Genomic DNA, 18,812 nt, shown 5'->3' with positions numbered 1-18,812 from the left:
ATCTGACAGGACTGTCCTCATGTGACATAAGGCCCTCACAAACACAAAAACATACATAAACATGGTGCTCATTTTTTATGTGTTAAACTGTAGGTTACATACACATAAACACACTATAGATGCCTTCCAAGGCCTCTTCCAAACATATGGTAGAAGATCAACTCATCTCTTCACTGATAGCATAAGACTACCTGAATAGCAAGCAAATCAAGGAAGACACACTAGAAATGCTTTTTTTTCTAAAACAGAAAGAAATTTTAAAATTGTGCATCCTCCCAACCACCCACCCAACAATGTCTCAAAGCACAGTATCTCAAAACCTACTCAATGTATTTCAGCTAGATTTTGCACCCAAGTGTTGACCATGGGCCAAGAAAAACAAAACATTTGAATGTGGTGCAAATACCACCACCATGTGGCCATTTATAGAGTGTAGACACAAAATCATTGTTTTATTATTATTTCTTATCTTTTTGTTCACAAAAAATCCTGCAGGGCCCCAAGATTGCCCAATGCAGTGGTTCCCAACTGATGGGTCACAGTCCAAAAGTGGGTCGCGTTTCCATTCTGAGTGGACCGCAAGTGATTTGTAAATGTGTCAAGTTTGTAAAAAAAAAAACACACTTCATTTTTAAGTACAGTGAATTTCTAGCACAGAGCTTTTATTTTGAAGTGCCATTTCCTGCTGAAGTTTAAGTGACTTATGGTCAGCTACTTGAAAGAATATATGAAACTGTGTGGACCTTGAATAAATAAGTAAGGAGAAATCTGGACCCCGGCGCTGCACCAGTTGAGAACTACTGGCCTTCTGTTTTTAAGTAGGTGCTAGCTGCTCTTCTACGTAGCCTACATGAATGTTATGTTTTTTTCATAACTTTTTTTCCCCCTGCATTGTTTTTGTCACAACCTACCATAACTCTTGAAAAGGGAACTGCAAACAAATTTAGATAACACATACACATATCAAGCTTGAGCATTCTTGCACAAGCTGATGGTACTGCACCTACAGGTGGCACAACAGCAGCAATCGGACACAAGTCAGTAGTCATCAGTCTGACTCATTAGAATTTTTTTGAAAATAAACTATGCATAGCCCTAATATTTGATTAGGTATCCTCCAACCATCTGCCTGCTTATGAATCTCTGTGTGTATTTTGACACTATTCAAGATTAGGAGACTGAGCAGCCTCAGTGAGAGGTATGTACTGTGTGAATGTTTTCTGTTTTCAACTATCAACCTGACTCCTGTTCTTTTGCAGTGCCTCCTGCAGTGATCCCCCACTAACTTTAACTGCAAAGGATGCGGATGCTGATGGTTTTACTGCCACAATATTACGTTGGTTTATTTAACATGTGGGACCAAACAAACAGCCAAGGAGAGAAGGCAAAAGGGCTTGGTGAAGCAATATTTCCAGGAATATTCTGTTAGCCCATCATTTTCCACAAATGACTGGTTTGACTGGAGGGTTTATGGGCTCTAATACTATTTGGGAAACATCTCATGGAGCACAACATTTATTGCTATTAGTAATTGCCTTTTTACTGTATTAACCACAACAACTTCCCTCTTTAAAAACATAATGAGGCTAGTGTTGCAAAGTGATTGCAGGTGTTCCTTTATTTCTTGTGGCTCTATTAGCAAATGAGTTCAGAGCAATATTTTCAAAATGGGATATAAGTACGTAAGTAAGAACAAATCAGTATTAGAATATGCTGGTCTTCTCCAAAATCCTTTGTGACTATTTTTATACTTGTGACTGGGAAGGAGTTCTTCAAGCCTAATCAAAAAACACTTGGTGACATGGTAAGAGGCTTGTGTAATTTCCATCCATGACCCTTCATATCTAATTTCATTGTGACCCACTACAATAGCTCTGTCTGCCCTTGTATCCACTTTAACCTTGCTTTAAAAGAGATTCATGAGTGAATTATATCACCAGGGTCTGTCATCTTATTCTCTGTCTTTGTGCTACTCTCATTTGATATTTTCATCTTTTAGTTCCTAACCTTATTTTCATAGATACATGCCTCCTCTCTTTGAATATTTTACCAATCTCCTCATCTCCCCTCCACCTCCCTGTCCTACTCCCACTGTGAGAGTCTCTTCTTGTCTTGCTTGTGACATAACCCAGTAAAAGCAAGTGATCTGATTTGATGAAAGTACTTGCGTGCATATGACAAAAAAGATAGACGAGACTGGCATATGGGGCGGGTGGCCTCCTCTGTCACTCCTTTACATAGGCATGGAGGTCCACAGAGAAGGCTGAGTTATCTAATAAAGCTAAAAAGAGAGCAAAGCATTTCCCACCAGTCAAGGAAAATGACACCACTTAACTTCTCCCCTTTGTGGCACAAAATAAAAGCAGAGAAGTATTTTGGGACAAGAAAAGAAAATGGTTAGGTTGGGAGATAATAGGGAATTGGCTTAAGGCTTGAAAATTCCTCACTGTATCGTCTACATGTGAATGAATGAGAGGGACATTCACAGAAAGGAGAGAATAAAACAGAATGTAGGAGTGTTCAGTTCACGAATCTCTTATCTTATTCTCAAATCGTTTTTTTAAAAAAAGCCCCAAAATGCCAATGTAGAGAAAATACTTGACCTCTTTCTGATACAAACTTGCTTTCAAAATTTTCCATCTCAAGTGTTATTCTTTTGTTAGTAATGCAATGATCAACCCAAGCTCATCCAGGATTAAAGGCACAGCCACTAATTTCTTTTTTCCTAAATAAAGGAAAACTTCACTTGTAAAAAGTATTCTCTCACTACACTGGTGAGAATGGTCTTCTTTTTAAAAAAGCAAATAGGCATGCATTTTCACCTTTTAATTCTTAATTAATTTCACACTTGTTATACTTTATACTGCTAAGAATAAAAGTCTGAGTATTTTTTATCAGGTATTTCTCAAAATGTCTGTGCAGTCAGATTTTAAGCTGCTGTAACAATTAAAGCAAGCAGCTCCAACAAAGAGAGACACACAGGAGATAGAGACAGAGGGGGAGAGAGCAGCTGAGTGGCTCCTCGGAGCTGAATAGACGAAGGCCTCATTGAGATGTCGAGTAATTAAATTTAAGGTTCCCAAGCCCACGCGTTGATATTTCACAATGGTGGAGTGACAAATGTGGATTTCTTACAGTCTTTATTCTGTTAAGATACGTAGAACTGCGCTGGCGCTTTCATAGAAGCCTAGAAGACATCATTGCTTGAACAAAACTTTTTTTTTCCCATTATCACCTCAAGACAAAGCAAGGTATTTTGTACGTCATATGTTTACTGCAACTTAAAAAGCTTCAAGTGCTAAATCACCTAAAAGAAAGATTATTTATCACTCCACAATTTCCAGTGTTAAACTGACTCCAAAATATGCTGAATGGTCACTGAACTCCTTTGGCTTCATAATGAGTAACATGTCCACCAGCAACAGTCAACACAACAGCTGTTCGTGGTGAAAAAACACTGAACCTGGGTGTCAACATAAATGCTTTCACATAAGAGTCTGTGCGTCAGATGATGGGTTTAATTTCCCCCAGATGTTAAAAGTTAGTATTTTAAAGCACTCTGTACAGACAGAATTTTAAAGCTGTCTGTCGAAGGGCAGAACATGATGATATAAAAAGTCTGGCAATAAACACAGCATGTATGTAAGAATGCATACTGAATACACATGTCAGTATAGTGTATGTGATGGGGCTACATATAGGAACATTTAACTTTTCCAGCCTTTGATGTCAGAGCAGTCATTAGGAGTGTAAACGAAAAATTCCTGTTAAGGACTTATTTGGGAAATCATAAGCAGGTGGACCAGAGTTATCTGTTTATGCCCACAACAAGGCAACCAGCTGCTGTCTGTGTACAGGATTGTGAGTTTTTAGGAATTCACACCTTGCACCGATTGTGTAACTTGGCACAGCACAGCTAAGGAATCTGATCTAAGCGAGAGATCACACTTTCAGAGTACATTCAGTACCCAATCTTTCTAGTGTTGGCTAAATGTAACAGCTTCTATTCATTATGGCCGCAAAGGGTTAAATATCCTTTCTTTTAATGCAAATTATGTGGCTCCTGCTTTTGCGTCATTGTGGTTTTATAGCCGACTGTAGGGCCAGCTGGGTCAAATACTGCTGCTCTTGCTCTAAGAGGAATACACTGTTGAAAATGACAAGCTTAGCAATTGATTTTATTGTGGATGAGGAATTATCAAGTTGTCTTATTGCCAGATCATTTTGTGAAGAAAAGATTATTCATATTTTTTCTTTCAAGTCATGGATTGTATATTTTGTGTGTGTGTGTGTGTGTGTGTGTGTGTCATTAAGCCAGTTCTACACTGTTGCAAACAAAGCTGTTTGGTGAAAATAGCCGATGCTGCGCAATGTGGCAAAAATCAAAGATCACAATATTTTTTTTACCAAATATCTCGATATCAATATTATGACGATATTGCAGGGTTGACTATTGGTGCTTTCACAAACTATTTATACCATGAGATTTTTGATAAATAGTCATCAATAATGCAGATATCATGACTAAGTGGGTATTGATAATCCAGCAGCTAGAACAGTCTGGTAAGTTCAGAAAATTCCATCACTTACTTACTGTAATGCAGCCTTTAAAACCAGGTAGAGACAACCACAATACAACAACATCCAAAATCTAAGACGATACCTGGGCTCAACATTACTTTGCTCTATGTGAAAACAGTCAAATTTTACAAATAAATTCATAAAATATATTAGTACATGTACGAGACAAAAATCAGCAGATACAGTTGTCAGTTTCCGCTGTTGCTACAGTGGCTTTCAGGAAAAAGGCAACATGATGCCCCTCTTGGGTCCCCCGAGGCTGCATTAACCTTCTAAGTGAAGCAAGTAAATCAGTCCTGTGATGGATACACATGGCTATTTATATCCCCTGAGCCAATTAGAGGAGAGATGATGAAGTGGCTGAGGGTGCAGAGAAACACCACTGACAGCCTGTTTAAAGAACCTTGGCGAGTCCTCATTGTGCTTCCAAAAGTAATGAGAGAACAGGTGGACACAGCTGGCAGCATATAAGCCACCACCTCTAGGTTGTAACCAGAGCATTGGCAACGTCTGCTGAGACATTCAGTGGTGTTCGGAAGTCTCAAACATCCAGTAGTGCATCCAGGATTATACTGGGTAAAAAAAGTTTACCACAGACACCAGCCTGGTGGGAGCAGTGGGGTGGGGGAGGTTGATGGCTCCACAGACGACACATTATTCCTGACAGCAACATGCTCTCTGTTCCTGGAAATGGTTTGGGTGGTCACCATGATGATTTTCAGTTACAGTTTGCACACAACAACATAGTGTCAGGACAGGGTCATCGGTTTACTATAAACCCCTCAGTTTGCTGCAGCACAGGGGTAAAAGTATGATGAAGTCCAATTTAGCTCAAATCAACTGGAAACAACCCCTTCCCTATTCCACCAACATAGAACCAGTTCTCCATTCTGGTTTCTGCACTTAATTTTGAACAATTTAACAATTTCTCAACCATAAATAAATTGGTTTAGAAGTCAAAAAATTGTGTACAAAGTATAACACTCTGTATATGTTGACTTTAAACATAATAAAAAGATAATTAAAAAAAAAAAAAGAAGTCAAAAAGTTAGTTCTCAGCTGGCACCAAAAATAGCAGATTTTCCTTGACCTCAAGTGCGAACTGTGACAATATCAGTGGGCGTGTCATATTCTACAGGTTGAAAGGATGAGAAGATAAGAGAGAAATCGTCAGACTAAAAAAAGCAGATTATAATGGTTCTCCACAAAAGTAGTGGAAACACCGGCTGGTTTGCTAGACAGCACAAAGGCTCCAAGAGTCCTGAACAAAACCAATTCAAGAACCAGAGCTAATTTCGTGGGAAAGGAGTACCAGGCAAGTGACTGATGAAATTGAAACGATGATAGGATTTGCCCAATGGGCTGAAGGTTTTGACACAGGCCATAAAGGCCAATATTCCTGCTGGGACATATACAAGACAATGGTCCAGAAAACTTAGCTGATACAGTATCAATATCAGGTATTGAGCAAGCAGCAACTTCCAGGGCAGAAAAAATGAAGCCAATGCAGAAGTGCCAAAAACTGCCTCTTGAGGCTGGTTCTAAAGGCCAGGTAATCCCCACAGACCTCCATGTTCAAATGCCCTACTTTACCGCAGACATTAACATGTTCACAGCCTGGTAAAAAAATAACATTTTCTGTCTCTATAGCCGAGTTTCCCATTCATGGCAACTGTACATGGTTGATTTTTTACATAATACACCCAGTAAAATTTTATAACAGCTTAAGGTTATGCATAATTAAGGGCGTGTCTGCCAGGCACTGCTGCAGTCTATAAGTCAGACCCACCCCTCGCTCCTCCACAGCACCATCCTCTCATTCAAATTTGGTCACTTTTGGCTCAAAACATCCAAGATGATCATGGCCGAAATGCCAGAGTTGAGGCTTTAAAATGGGAATCCACAAACCAATGGGTGACGTCACAGCAGCTACATCCATTATTTTTATAAAGTCTATGGTATTGATTGCTTTCTAAAAATAAAATAGATTAACTGCATCTTAAGCTTGGACTATGATATTCATCAAAGTTACAAAATACTACATAACGGCAGCATTAGTGACATCAGCACCCTTCATGCTTTCACAGATTCATGACATAAAAAAAGCACTGACTGTAACCAACTTCAACCCAGTCACCACGAGAAGTGAAAGGCTGTGGTGTGACCTGTCTGCCCTGTACAAGTCTAGTGAATAGATCTGTCAGTCCATTAAAGCTCTTCCTTTGAATCACTGACATGAACAGACATAAACAACAGTGAGTAATCGTCTCAATTGTCCACTTCTTAGAAAAAGTAGGAGAGAAAAAACTCCCAACTGAAAGCTAGAATGAAGAATGTGTGTTTTTCCATAGCGTGACCAATTTCACAGTCGTTTCTGTTTCCCTTTTCTCTGGTTCTTCCACAGCTGTGTCACTAAGCCCTTTGGTTATATTACTCCAAACTTTACAAATCATTTGCTGCTCTCACGCACCCTTCCCAAATCATAGAGGTCTGCAGCACATGGGAACAATTCTTTGGCTTGCGTGAGAGCTCGTGTGATGACACACACGTGTATGTATGTATGTGTGCGTGTGTGTGTGTGTGTGTGTGTCCTTCACTTGCTCTCCCGTAATGCCATTTCTTCCAGTAATCTCCTGTACTTCAGAGCATTTATAGTTAATGACAGGCACACACAGGTCAGCTGCAGGGCATGAACCTTGGTCATCTTGTTTAGGACCACATTCTCTGACCACTAGACAACCCTACCATCACAAACAATATTTTTAATGGTTTTCAAAAGTATTACATCACATACAGAAGAGTGGTGTTGCCTACAGCATTACCCTGTAGGCTCCTGTTTGTCAAGTCCAATTTATTCATGTAAGCCATAAGTTCATCTGAGAGGACTTTACAGTCTGTACAGCAGACACAACTCAATCAGCTTCAGCTGGGCTTTAACACTTTTCTGAGAAAAATAAATGGGAGAAATTTCAGAACGTGCAACAGAGGAGTGATCCCTCTTTCAGGACAGAAAACAGGCACTATGTGTCATTTGCACAGAGCACGGAGCACACAAACAAAACAACAAATACAATACAGAGACAAAGAACTATAATATACAACAATAAACTCCAAAGCACCAGAGCTACAAGTACCAGATAAACAGAATAACTACTGACTTTCAATACAACCTAGACCTACAAATTCCAAATGTCAACCAAAGGTACACACAGACAAAATGAAGCATTGAGTTCCATTGCAGAAACTTTCTTTTAAGATAAAAAGTTTCAAAGTGTTAAAAGTGTGTGGAGCAAAGAATCTGCATCAGTCTCGACCACAGGCCATCTATGGTTTCCACTCAAAAAAAAAATCTTGAGGGAGTATTTATCACTTACTCAACTTTTTATGAAGTCATGAGAGTATAGATACCAATATGGCCCTGGTGGATCTTTGAGTTTTTTGCTCCATAATAATAATTAACATAATGTGTCGAGTAGACCACCAGCGTTACTGTCACAGCTGCTTGATACAATATGAGAAATGTCGTAGTGTTGGCTTTTTGAGAAGCAAGACAACAAAATCCAGTCAGGCCTTGGTTTGGCTCCCTGTTGAGCAGGACCTGATTCCTCTCCTTTAAATGCAACCTTTAAGGTCCATTTTCTACTCATTTTCTGAGCTAAATACTGCATTCCCTCTGTTCTCACATTATGTATTATTTCTGTCCCCCCCTCCTCTGCCACAATTTTTGGTGCAGGAGCTCTGATTCGTTCCGACAAGTTGAACTTAGCACGTGCAGTGGCCTGGTCTGGACTCACTGATGAGAGGTAAGGAAAGAAGAGGAGTGAATGTTTCTGACTAACCTGGGTAAAAGTAATGGTTGAAGGTCTTGGACTGGCCTTCCTCTAAGGCACAGGAAGTGGTGCTTTTCATGTATCCAACAGTGGCATCATCAGAGTCCTGAGTGAGTAAAACAAATGAGAGTGTCAAACCTGAAATAGGAATAAAATACATCTCAGTATGGACCACACTGCTTGACTGACAAGTGGTCCGTGGAAGAAACAGCAATAACTTTATAGCACATAAGATTTCACACACACAAATAAATAAATAAACAGATTAATAGGGATCTTGGGGATTTATTTTTTGACTTCAACTAGAATTAACCTGTTTGACGTTAGAATATTGAACAGCCTCACTAGCATTAACCTGGCCCTGGTAGGCAGGGGCTGATCCACGCAAAAAAAAAAATCTATTAGGATGAGTTCAGTTCTCTAAGTGAATGAATACACGTGCAGAGTGAGAATATAAGCACGAGCGGAAGAGAGATGCAACGAGGTGGGATTTTGACAGGGTTTTTCCTTTCACATCCGATCACAGGGATGACCAAGTCGCCTCTGTCGATCGGGTTGCCATGGCAACTGTGCTTGAGCTGAATACTGAGACACACTCTCTAGACATTTCTCTGTGGGATAACATCGCCACAGTCACATGCAGGAAACATCTCATACAGCCGGCACAGACACAGATAAACTCGGATACATGCAGACACACACAAATTCATGCTTCTGAAGAGCATAACTGTGAATGTGGATTGCAACTGATTATAGAACTTGTATAGATTAGCCTACTACTGCAGTACAGGGATAAAATGAAAAATAGAATATAAATTTAAATTAAATAATGGTTTAAGCTTCTCATATGTGAAACTTTGTAGATTTTCTCAGTCTTCTGTAATAGTAAATTAAATTTGGTCTGACAAAACAAGCAATTTAAACACATCACCTGGGGCTCTGGGAATATATTTACTTTTTTTTAGCAGTTTAAAGAGCAAAGGTCTCATTAATAAAATAACCAACAGATTAATGGATTATAAAAATAATAGTGTTGCTGTATATCATAGCCTTTGACAGTCAGATCTCATTTTCATTTTATAGCAACAATAAATCTGAAATAATGTTGAGCAAATCTTTACATTTTCTTGTTTGATTAATGGGGTTTCTGAAGGCCTTTTGGTTTAGGAAAAAAATATTGAACACATTTGCCAAGAGTCCCAGCAGGTCTCCTCTCACAAACACACACACACACCCATTGCCTCTAGGCGTAGTCTAACATACATGCCATGAGTGCAGACCAAAACAGTAACCTGTAGTCGGCACACCATTCATAAGACACTGTATACTTTTGCAAAACAAACAACATTTCTGCATTCTCGTAAAAGAGGAGGATCATCACGCGGATCAGGTACAGTGTGCATGCTCTCGGGCCAAGTTTGGTCTCATACGCTATTAAAAACGTCTGGAAAAATCAAAGCGAACAGGGAGAGGCGTCCTTGTTATGCAACACTATTGGGCTGCAAGTCAAAATGTTGTGGTTTGCCGGAGGAAATTACTTTCCTGGACAGTTTCGTTGAATTATTAACCAAGGGGTTGGGTGAGTGAGGGGCTGGTCAGGTGTGTAAATCAGCCTAATCAGGAAAACACATTTACACGTGGCATTTAAATCCCCATTTGGCCATTAAGCTTCACTCATGGGTATGAATAGTTAGTTAAGTAGTATAATAAATAACCCGCAATAATACGATTTATGATGTAACATTGTGATTTAAGAGAACCCGGTAGGTTCTTTCCTTGTGTGTATTACATGCTGCAGTGGGTGTCCTACATGTAACTATACACTGTCCCTGAGGTTCAGTTATGTAACGTTTAAGACTTTGACATATGACACTTCAGATAGCTACCTTTAGTGTCTGCTTTTTCCCCCTGAAATTTTCCCTTGATGCAACCCCACAGGTAATATGATAAACACATACCGCTGATTAGATGACATCTAAAGCTCAGTTCAGACTTAAATATTTAACACTGCACATTCAGATATATTTAACACATTTCCAGGTGACACGCCTCTGCGCATTTTGCCATAAAGGGATACAAATATATAAAACAAATGTAAATTAAACGTTAATGAAAAACTATGTTTAAAAAAAAGTCCTGAATAACTAAGCTAGCTGCTGTTAGCAGTTAGCATTGTAGGCTAACTTACATGTAGCCTTATTGATATCAACAACCAACCAACCGTCAAACTGTCAGTGATATTTAATAATATTCAAGAGGGCTAACGTCACCCAGCTCTATATTGTTTTATATTTTTGTCAGGAGGTGGCATTAGACACCTTGACCTTTATCACTTAAGTTACCCTACTTGTTACTTTGTTCGTCAGTGAACTAAATTAGTTTTTCCACTTTGTTCAGCTAACGTTAGACAACAACAGCAATGGTCCCACATTATGTCGCGATAGAACCGTTAACTATAAATCATATACTTTAGCCTTACTGGCTGCTAATTGGTTGTGTAACGTTAACAGTTACTCAGAAAACAATTCCCAGTTTTTACCAACTCTATTATCATAGTTTATCACTCACCAGTGTCTGGAATGTATGTGTAACTTCCAATGCGTTTTAACACGAAGTTAAAATAAATGCGGACATAGACATCTCTATCCGAGCTCAGTCGAAAACTGTTTGCTTCCTTCAATCAAAAACACCTGTGCTGCTTACACTGCTTACACTGGCCTGCCTCAGATGGTACTGTAAATCACCTAGTGGCATGGCGGGGTATTACATTTGAACACAGATCATTTATGGCTCCTACAATAATCCCGGTAGAGGTGAAAAAGAAACAGGGAGCTGCGTCGAGTAAGGATTTTTCTTCTTCCAATTTTATTGCAAACAGTAATTTATACAAAGTTAGACATCATAGAAATTGTCCAAAAAATTACAGAGTGAAATCTGATTAATAAGAACAAAAAAAACAGACAAACAACATTTAAAATTAAATAGTGGACAAATTGCAAAATTGTAAACAACTATAAGACAAATGGGTTAATTGTTGCAGAATGTACATTGTCCATCTAAGTCAGCAAACCTAGACACCATTATCTTAGAAAGATAACGTTAGAAAATGGGCAATAATTCAAAATTAATCTCTTTCATCTTGTTAGAAATCTCTTCTGCCATTCAGTGTCACTTATTTGTGAATTCCACAGTTATTTCCCTCTTGGCGTGATTTTCTTTTTTAGAAGATAAACATTGTTTATTAGTGAAGTATTAGTATTAGTCTTAAATTTTTGATATTTATGTAATACAGGTTATAATCTAAGTGTATCTTGATAAAACGTGTTTGCATAAACTTGAATCGACTGAGGAGATAAGAGCTACCGTTACGTTACGTTACGTTACGTTACGTTATGTCACTTCCGGCGTCCATCTTTCGATGGCTGAGGAAAACCGTCGCGCGCAAGTCAGGAGCTCGAGCAAGAGTTGAAATTTCTTATTCTTAACGCTACAGAAAACAGAGTACGTTGGTTTTATCTGAACAGATAACAATTTGACGGCTCAAAAGGTTGCCCAAAAAGCGGTAAGGGTTGTTTTTTAATCTTTGAGAAAAAACAATGGCTAACTGTTAACTTAGCTAGCTTTATTTCAAACATCAATGTAACCGTTGTAAGTGTTAAAAAACAAAATGGAGCTAACGTTGCATGAGAAATCCAAATTGCTGCTAGACACTCCCGAAATGAATGTGAACTCATTTTACCACATTGTAACGTTATTTCAAACTTCTGTACAATGTTTTGCCTCAAATTTATTCAAAGAAAAAAAAAACTCATATAATGTTATTGTCTGAAGTCATGAATGGGCAGGTGTAAAGCAAACTCAGGTAAAATCTTGCCAGCCACAAATACAGTAACACTGGCAATCCACTATGGTTTAACATGTAAAAAGTGGTGTGGGAAACCATTTGACAGCCTGTCACTGTGGATACATCCATGCCTTTCATCAGGCCAGGTCCAGACACAAAACCATTTACACTGATAATGGCATCAACAAAAAACATTAAACTAACTTTGCAAAGTGTATTAATAATTTGTGTGTAAGAAGAGAAGTAAGGGTGGGCCTTTTCTCTAGAGTGAGAGCACTTAATCCTAGCTTAACATTAAACACTATGTGTGTCACATGTGATATTTAACAAGACATGAGGAACTCCCAGAAATTATTTCATGAGCTAACTAATTTTAGGGCTAAAACTCATATTGGGTGGGAATTTACTGTTACTCCACCACTACTATTCAGCTTCAATAATTTGACCACATCTGAACATTGAAATTGAAAGTGAGTCCAGTCCTTTGTGATAAATGATATCATAGATATAATTAATGATAGTAATTAAAATCATTTGCCAGAAATTCATTTACAGTAAATGATGTACTTCCCCCATAGCTGCTCTGTGTATTTTTGGACTTTAGCAATGTTCCCGTAACCATGGAGATCCTGTGCAGAACAGCTCACATCCTAGAAATGAAACAGGAAACTGGTACATCATCTTTTATCATACTTGTCTGAGTAATGAAACTGATAAAGGTGGTAAACCCCAAATCTCTGGCACATGCTGCTGTCACTTGATCTGAACTCATGACTAAGAGCTATTTTGCACTTGCCAGGTGGTGCACTGTTGTTCAGGAAATGAAATCACACTGACTGCACAACCAGGAAGACTAGACATGTGTTTGCCAGAAAATAATTGCAGAGGGTTTTTGACACTCCATACTTCCCCTCAGTTCTTACATTTGGCTGAGATCTTAATGAGATCAAAAAGATGTTAGGTAACTTGTTGTGGATGGTGTTTGCAGTGTGAACACGAGCTATGAGTCATTATTTTAAGTCTTGTTTACAATCTTAGATTTCAAATGTATAACATTAGTTTCTCATCAGTCAGCAGTTCTTTTATGAAAGTTAAGGGGGTATTTTCGGGATTACGAGCCTCTGTGGCCTTGACACAGTCAGGTCCTGACATCAGTCACCAAGGGCTTTGAAATCATGGAACAATGCTGACAATGCTGAAAATACAGTCAAGACATCTAGCAGCTAGTTAAAGTTTATTACCAAATGGTGCAATTTGGCACGTGTTAGTAAGGGCTCTAGTAAAGTCGAAAGCGGAGAAGGGGATGAGAACATTTTAAACTTTGTCATCTGAAACAGCCGAGTAATTATGTTTTGGTGTAAGTGTTCTCCAGTCAATTCGTTCAGGTGGATTGGCAAAACTCACTCTATCATGGGGTTTTGCTCAATGGAAAAATAATTACCATTTGTTTACAGAATTAATAATCAATTTGATTAATTACACAGTGTATGTTTTCTAAGAACTGTTCGTTGATGCCCAGGGGAGGTTTGAATCAAATATCAGTGGCGAGACTGCAGTATCAGCATGTGATGTTTGTGTCCAGCTAAAATATTGTCTTTGATTTTGTTATTCACATGGAGCTACACCTGAGTTCTGGGCATTGCTTCCATTCCAGCATTTCCATCCTGTAACAGCGGTGGTCCTGGCATGGACCAGCCACAGTGTGATTACTGCAGTCTGAGTCACGTTCAGCTCATGCATGTTCCGTCTTTAATAGGATATTTTCCCTACATGCTGTATGTTGATGGTGTACAGTAATGAGGTCAGATACTGTTGACACAGCTTTGTGTTTATTTAAACTAATTCAACTGAAATTAGAGGATACATTTTCAATTTGTGAAATCTGCCTTAAAACAACAGTCACATGCCCACATGGACATTGCAACAGGTTTTTCTGACTGTAATCTTTCCTCCTGCTCATACTGGCCATGAAGAGATCTCTTCCCCCGTCACGTACACCGAAGAGATCTCTTTAGTGTACGTGGCGGGGGACAAAATCCACATATGCGCACACATTCCAGTTTATCTGTTATAAACATGAGGCTTTATCTTCTTGAGTAAGACCAGGGTTGGCAACCTTTACTATCAAAAGAGCCATTTTTGACCAAAATAATTTAAAAAAGAATCCGTCTGGAGCCGCAAAACATATTTGAGCTTTATATGAGGGTAACACAGCCTAATAAGTCTAAATTTAGCCTATCAACATTATTAATAGGTCTAAACGAGCATTCATTAATATGTTTTACCACAGGGTGGCTACTCTGTAGTGAGCTCTTTATGATTATGGATAAAAGATGACTGTTATTCATTTATATATTGTTATAGCCACAGGGAGCCACTGGAGGGGAGCCATAGGTTGCCTACCTCTGACTTAGATAAATCCACTGGACATCTTCTAAAGTTTCTGTTAGCTCAAAATTACCTCTGACCATTGATTTAAGACTGATTTTAGAAATGGTGTCCTTTAAGACGGTGGCTAATGACATTTAGCAGCTGTCTTTAAAGAAAAGCTTTGTTAGCTCTAGCCTTGGGGGCGTCATGGAAGGACAGCTATTCCACCCCAGAGGCTTACTGCATGTGTGAGAGTACAAGTAAAGTAAGTTCATGTAGAGGTTGGGTACATGATATGTGGGAAAAGCTGTGGGGGAGAGAAGGCATTGCCAAGCTTGAGATTGATGACTGAGGAATGAGGTTTCAATTTTAGGTGGGACTTTGCCTGGAAATTCAGCCTGGGAAAATTTCAGATCTCAGTTTCCTGTGTTGAGCTGCGTGCAGCATTATGAGACAAAGGATTGTGCGCTCTGCCAAGAAGACAGTATGTGTCACTAACACACTCCAGCACAGAGGACACTTAAGGGAAACAAATTTTTAAAAGGTGTTTCAAATACTGTAGCAGCCTCAGGTGCCAAGACCATGTTTAATAAGAATATCTGTGAAGTTTTTGTAATATATTTAACATTTATTTCTATGAATACTTAAAACATATTCAGCTGTTATTTTTGCCCTGTTGGGAGAGAGACAAGCAGGAAGCACAAACCTGTTCAGACCTGTTAAAGTTTTATGTTAGAATAGTTTGAATAAATAAATAACTTTGATAAAAGAACATGAAAACTGTTTTTTTTTTTAAACAAAATCCTTATCCCAGTTTGCACAGCAAAAAAACATTTAAAATGCAAAAAAAAAAAAGTTAAAAGTCTTAATCTGATTTTGATATTTACAAATGAATTTATAACATCGCAAAAAAAGCTGTGCAAGTAAACTAAATGATACCTGCGTCTCCCCTGAATGCTAAAGCAAATAAAAATAAATAAATGAAGTATGATTGTATCCTCAGCTGACTTTCATGGTTAAATAAAGAAAGTGTTGCTGTAGGAAACGAGGTGAGTCATTTATGCTGCGTTTGCCATGGACTGTTAATGGGGGAAGCCTCTCTGTATGTGTTTGTGTGGAGGAGCAAAGTATTATTATACAAGTCAGATGATATATATTTAGATGCATATCATCATATATTTAATCTGATCTTTTTTTTGTGTGTGTTGCAGATCACAAATGGACTGCTGTGAAGCAGTAGCTGGCTAAAAAGACCTGAAGATAAACGCCCAAACATCTTGAGACTACAAATTCCAGCTGATATTCGAATGAGATTTTTCACATTGAGGTAGGTGCAGTTACAAAGAAAGACAGATACAGTATTTTGCCAGTGTTTAAAATGGAATTTTAGATGGTGTGCAGTATTTGTGCATCTGTCAGCATCATGAAGCTCAGCTTAATGAAGAGACCTGAAGTGTGTGAGGGGTTTGGTTGAGCTGTGTGTGCCGGGGTGAGCTGCAGCTTTCTGTGAGGAAAAGAGGAGACCGTATGCTTTAGTATGCGACATTAAGGAGATGGTGGGAAGCAAGTCAGTGACGAGTAACAAAGAGCAAGGCATGCTGTGCCTTCTTGGTAGAAGTGCTTCTGCATGTATGTGTATGTACATGCACATGGATATTGGAGTGTTTTTATACATACATTTATATTTCCTGATGCTGCTGCATTCTGGCAAAGAATCAGCTCTACCATGGTGGGAATATATAAGGGCATGTCCTACATACACACACTCCCAGGTGGGTCCACAGGACACCTCTTAGTACACCTCAACATAGCTCAGACCAGAAAGGCAAAATGCAGACAGTACCAAGAGAGTTCAAAGTCTCAGAGTCACAGTAGAACGCCCAACTGATTTATTTGTTGCTGTAAATGTATAGCAGATAAAATTGTAACTTAACTGTAAAAATATCTTGTCCTGAACATGTCTTTTTGCAAGTGCCAAATTTAAGGGATCTTGCCAATAATTTTTGTTGAAAAAGAAATAGATAATATGTATATTAGGATCAGCCAGGCTCCACGGTTCACAGTTTTGCCCTAGCAGCGTGCATGCAGCGGACCATTAATCCTCTCTGCAGAAAGTTCTTACAAAGTGACGTTAGGTAGGAAATAAGCAAGTAAAGCTCTTAAAATCTCTTATAAAATCTTTTTTAAAAAATATTAGGCCTTAAAGTCATAACATGGTCATAAATTTAAATTTTTCACAAACTTTTTTTTAACATTTTATTTAGTGTTCAGTTTTTCAGATAACAGAAGATTCCCTGAGATAGGATCTCTTAAAAATTATATATTTAAAAACAAACAAAGCAGAACAAAGCAAAGCATAACAATAAGAGAATGTACAATAACAATATACTTGCGGACAATGAAAAAAGAATTACATTAAATTAAATAAACACAAAACTAAAAATAACAAAGGGGGGGGGTTGCATTTACAACAGAGCAGGTTTAGTTACAGAGGAACACAACAATGACATTTTGAGTGATATTCCACTGTTATACAATCTATTACTATTCCCAAACATTTACCATAAACATGTTAATTTATTTCATATATCAGTCTTTTAGTGTTTTTGCCAAAATGAATCAAGCTCTTCTGTGTGAAAGTTACATTTCTGATGTTTATGTTTATGTTTATTTTCAATTGAAGTTTCTCATACCTGTTAACACCCTGAAGTAATCAGCTCTTCAGCAAGATAAAAGGACGGGTAAAAAGTGTAATCCAGATTGCCTCTTATGGCATCTGAAAAACATTTACTATCTGTTGAATCCCCCTATTGTTACCGATTCATTGCACTCAGCTGTAGTGAGGATCTTAGTGTTACATATAATGAAATTGCAGTGAGAACACAGCTGAAATATGCCCAAAAAAATTGCTGTATACTTCGAGGATTACCCATCCACTCCCACCCATTACACAGACATACGTGAAAACACACTTTCACGAATTTTGCACCACAGTAGAAGATTCCTATTCCGTTACGGATCCTCTTCCCTCCTGACTCAGGACGTGTGGTTGGTCCTAGTTGCGTTCACTGCCTACATGTAGTTAAAAGGCCTGTAAAGGATGGGAGAACAGGAACCATGAACCAACCACCGGAATGGGTGAACCATGATCATCAATCATTTTGTGGACCATACTATGACAACATATACCTCCTACATCATGAAATGAATCTGCCTCATAACCTGCTATAGTATGTCAGAGGCAGGTTCCTTGTTCTCACCGCTGTCAGATAGAGCAGATCTTAAAAATCTACACTCCTATTTTAAGATGCCTCATGAATTATGGGTTCAGTATTAAATGCGTCACTGGGAGGCCTATCTGGGCTCCTACTGGCACGTCACAGCACACACATATAACCTATATTAGCAACATTCTCGTGGGTGTCCAGCCAACCTAGAGTGAGCCAGTAAGCAAGCGTAGGCAAGGTTTTCTCTCTTTTTTCGGTCCAGAACTAATTCAACTATGGGGTTTTCTGTTCCCACCTAAGCTCTAGGCTGTGCAGTCATTCAGCTCAATCTCTCCGTTATTGAGATCATTCACCAGTTAAACAGAGCCAAACCTACTAAATTAAATTAATATCAAGTAAAAGATATTTTGAAATATTTAACTTGATGTTATTTCCTGTTAGGGAGTGACAAACTCATGCCTGCGCTGTTTGTGTTGTCTTTAAAATACTGCTTTGAAACTCCCTGCTGTGAGTTCATCTGGCTCCATTCTGTCATCTCAGCCATGCTGTCCAAGCAAAGGCCGGTACTCTTGGGAGTGGCCTAATTTAAACTTCTCCACTGTTTATAGATATGAGCTGATTGTATAGCAAGTTTGGGCTCTGTTTATTTAGGCTTGGGCCCTGTGTGGAAATGGTAATTGGTGTGAGTAAGAGGAACTTATTGGACCGGTGTTGACATCCTGGAGACCATTAGGGAGACCACAGACCAGACCGGCCCAGTGTCAGAGGGATGAGCTCATCTTTTCCATCCCCTGCTCTGGGGCTGGAGGGGTGGACTTGGTTTTCAGAGGGGGCTTTTAACATGGGGTTGACTCTGGATGGGGTTTGGGGTCAGGGAATAGTGCAGGCTGACAGTGTTTGTTATTAAACTGGTGCTACAGGGCAGGAAGGCAGTGGGAAATGTAGTCATCCAAGATTGTA

General features: G+C 38.8%; 1 protein-coding gene and 1 long non-coding RNA gene across 13 annotated transcripts in view; one reads left to right on the top strand and one right to left on the bottom strand.

Moving 5' to 3' along the window:
* Nucleotides 1–11,084, bottom strand: part of LOC125896442 (uncharacterized) — a 32,292-nt gene extending 21,208 nt beyond the window's left edge. The window contains exons 1-2 of the long non-coding RNA XR_007450260.1: nt 10,980–11,084; nt 8,421–8,517 (exon numbers count right to left, since the gene is read on the bottom strand). This is a non-coding gene — a long non-coding RNA (uncharacterized LOC125896442). The remainder of the gene's footprint in view (nt 1–8,420; nt 8,518–10,979) is intronic.
* Nucleotides 9,672–18,812, top strand: part of sgip1a (SH3GL interacting endocytic adaptor 1a) — an 88,747-nt gene continuing 79,606 nt past the window's right edge. For 11 of the 12 annotated variants that reach the window (XR_007450259.1, XM_049589008.1, XM_049589010.1 and 8 more), the window contains exons 1-2: nt 9,672–9,801; nt 15,837–15,952. The gene's annotated coding sequence lies outside the window, so the exon portion shown is untranslated. Of the gene's footprint in view, nt 9,802–11,837; nt 11,974–15,836; nt 15,953–18,812 lie in introns of those variants that run through there. The other variant, XM_049589006.1, reaches the window with a different exon arrangement.

Source organism: Epinephelus fuscoguttatus, linkage group LG10 (assembly GCF_011397635.1).
Source record: "Epinephelus fuscoguttatus linkage group LG10, E.fuscoguttatus.final_Chr_v1".
Classification (NCBI taxonomy): Eukaryota; Metazoa; Chordata; class Actinopteri; order Perciformes; family Serranidae; genus Epinephelus; species Epinephelus fuscoguttatus.
Note: the sequence above shows the minus strand (reverse complement) of the source record. Positions and strands in the feature narration are given on the sequence as shown.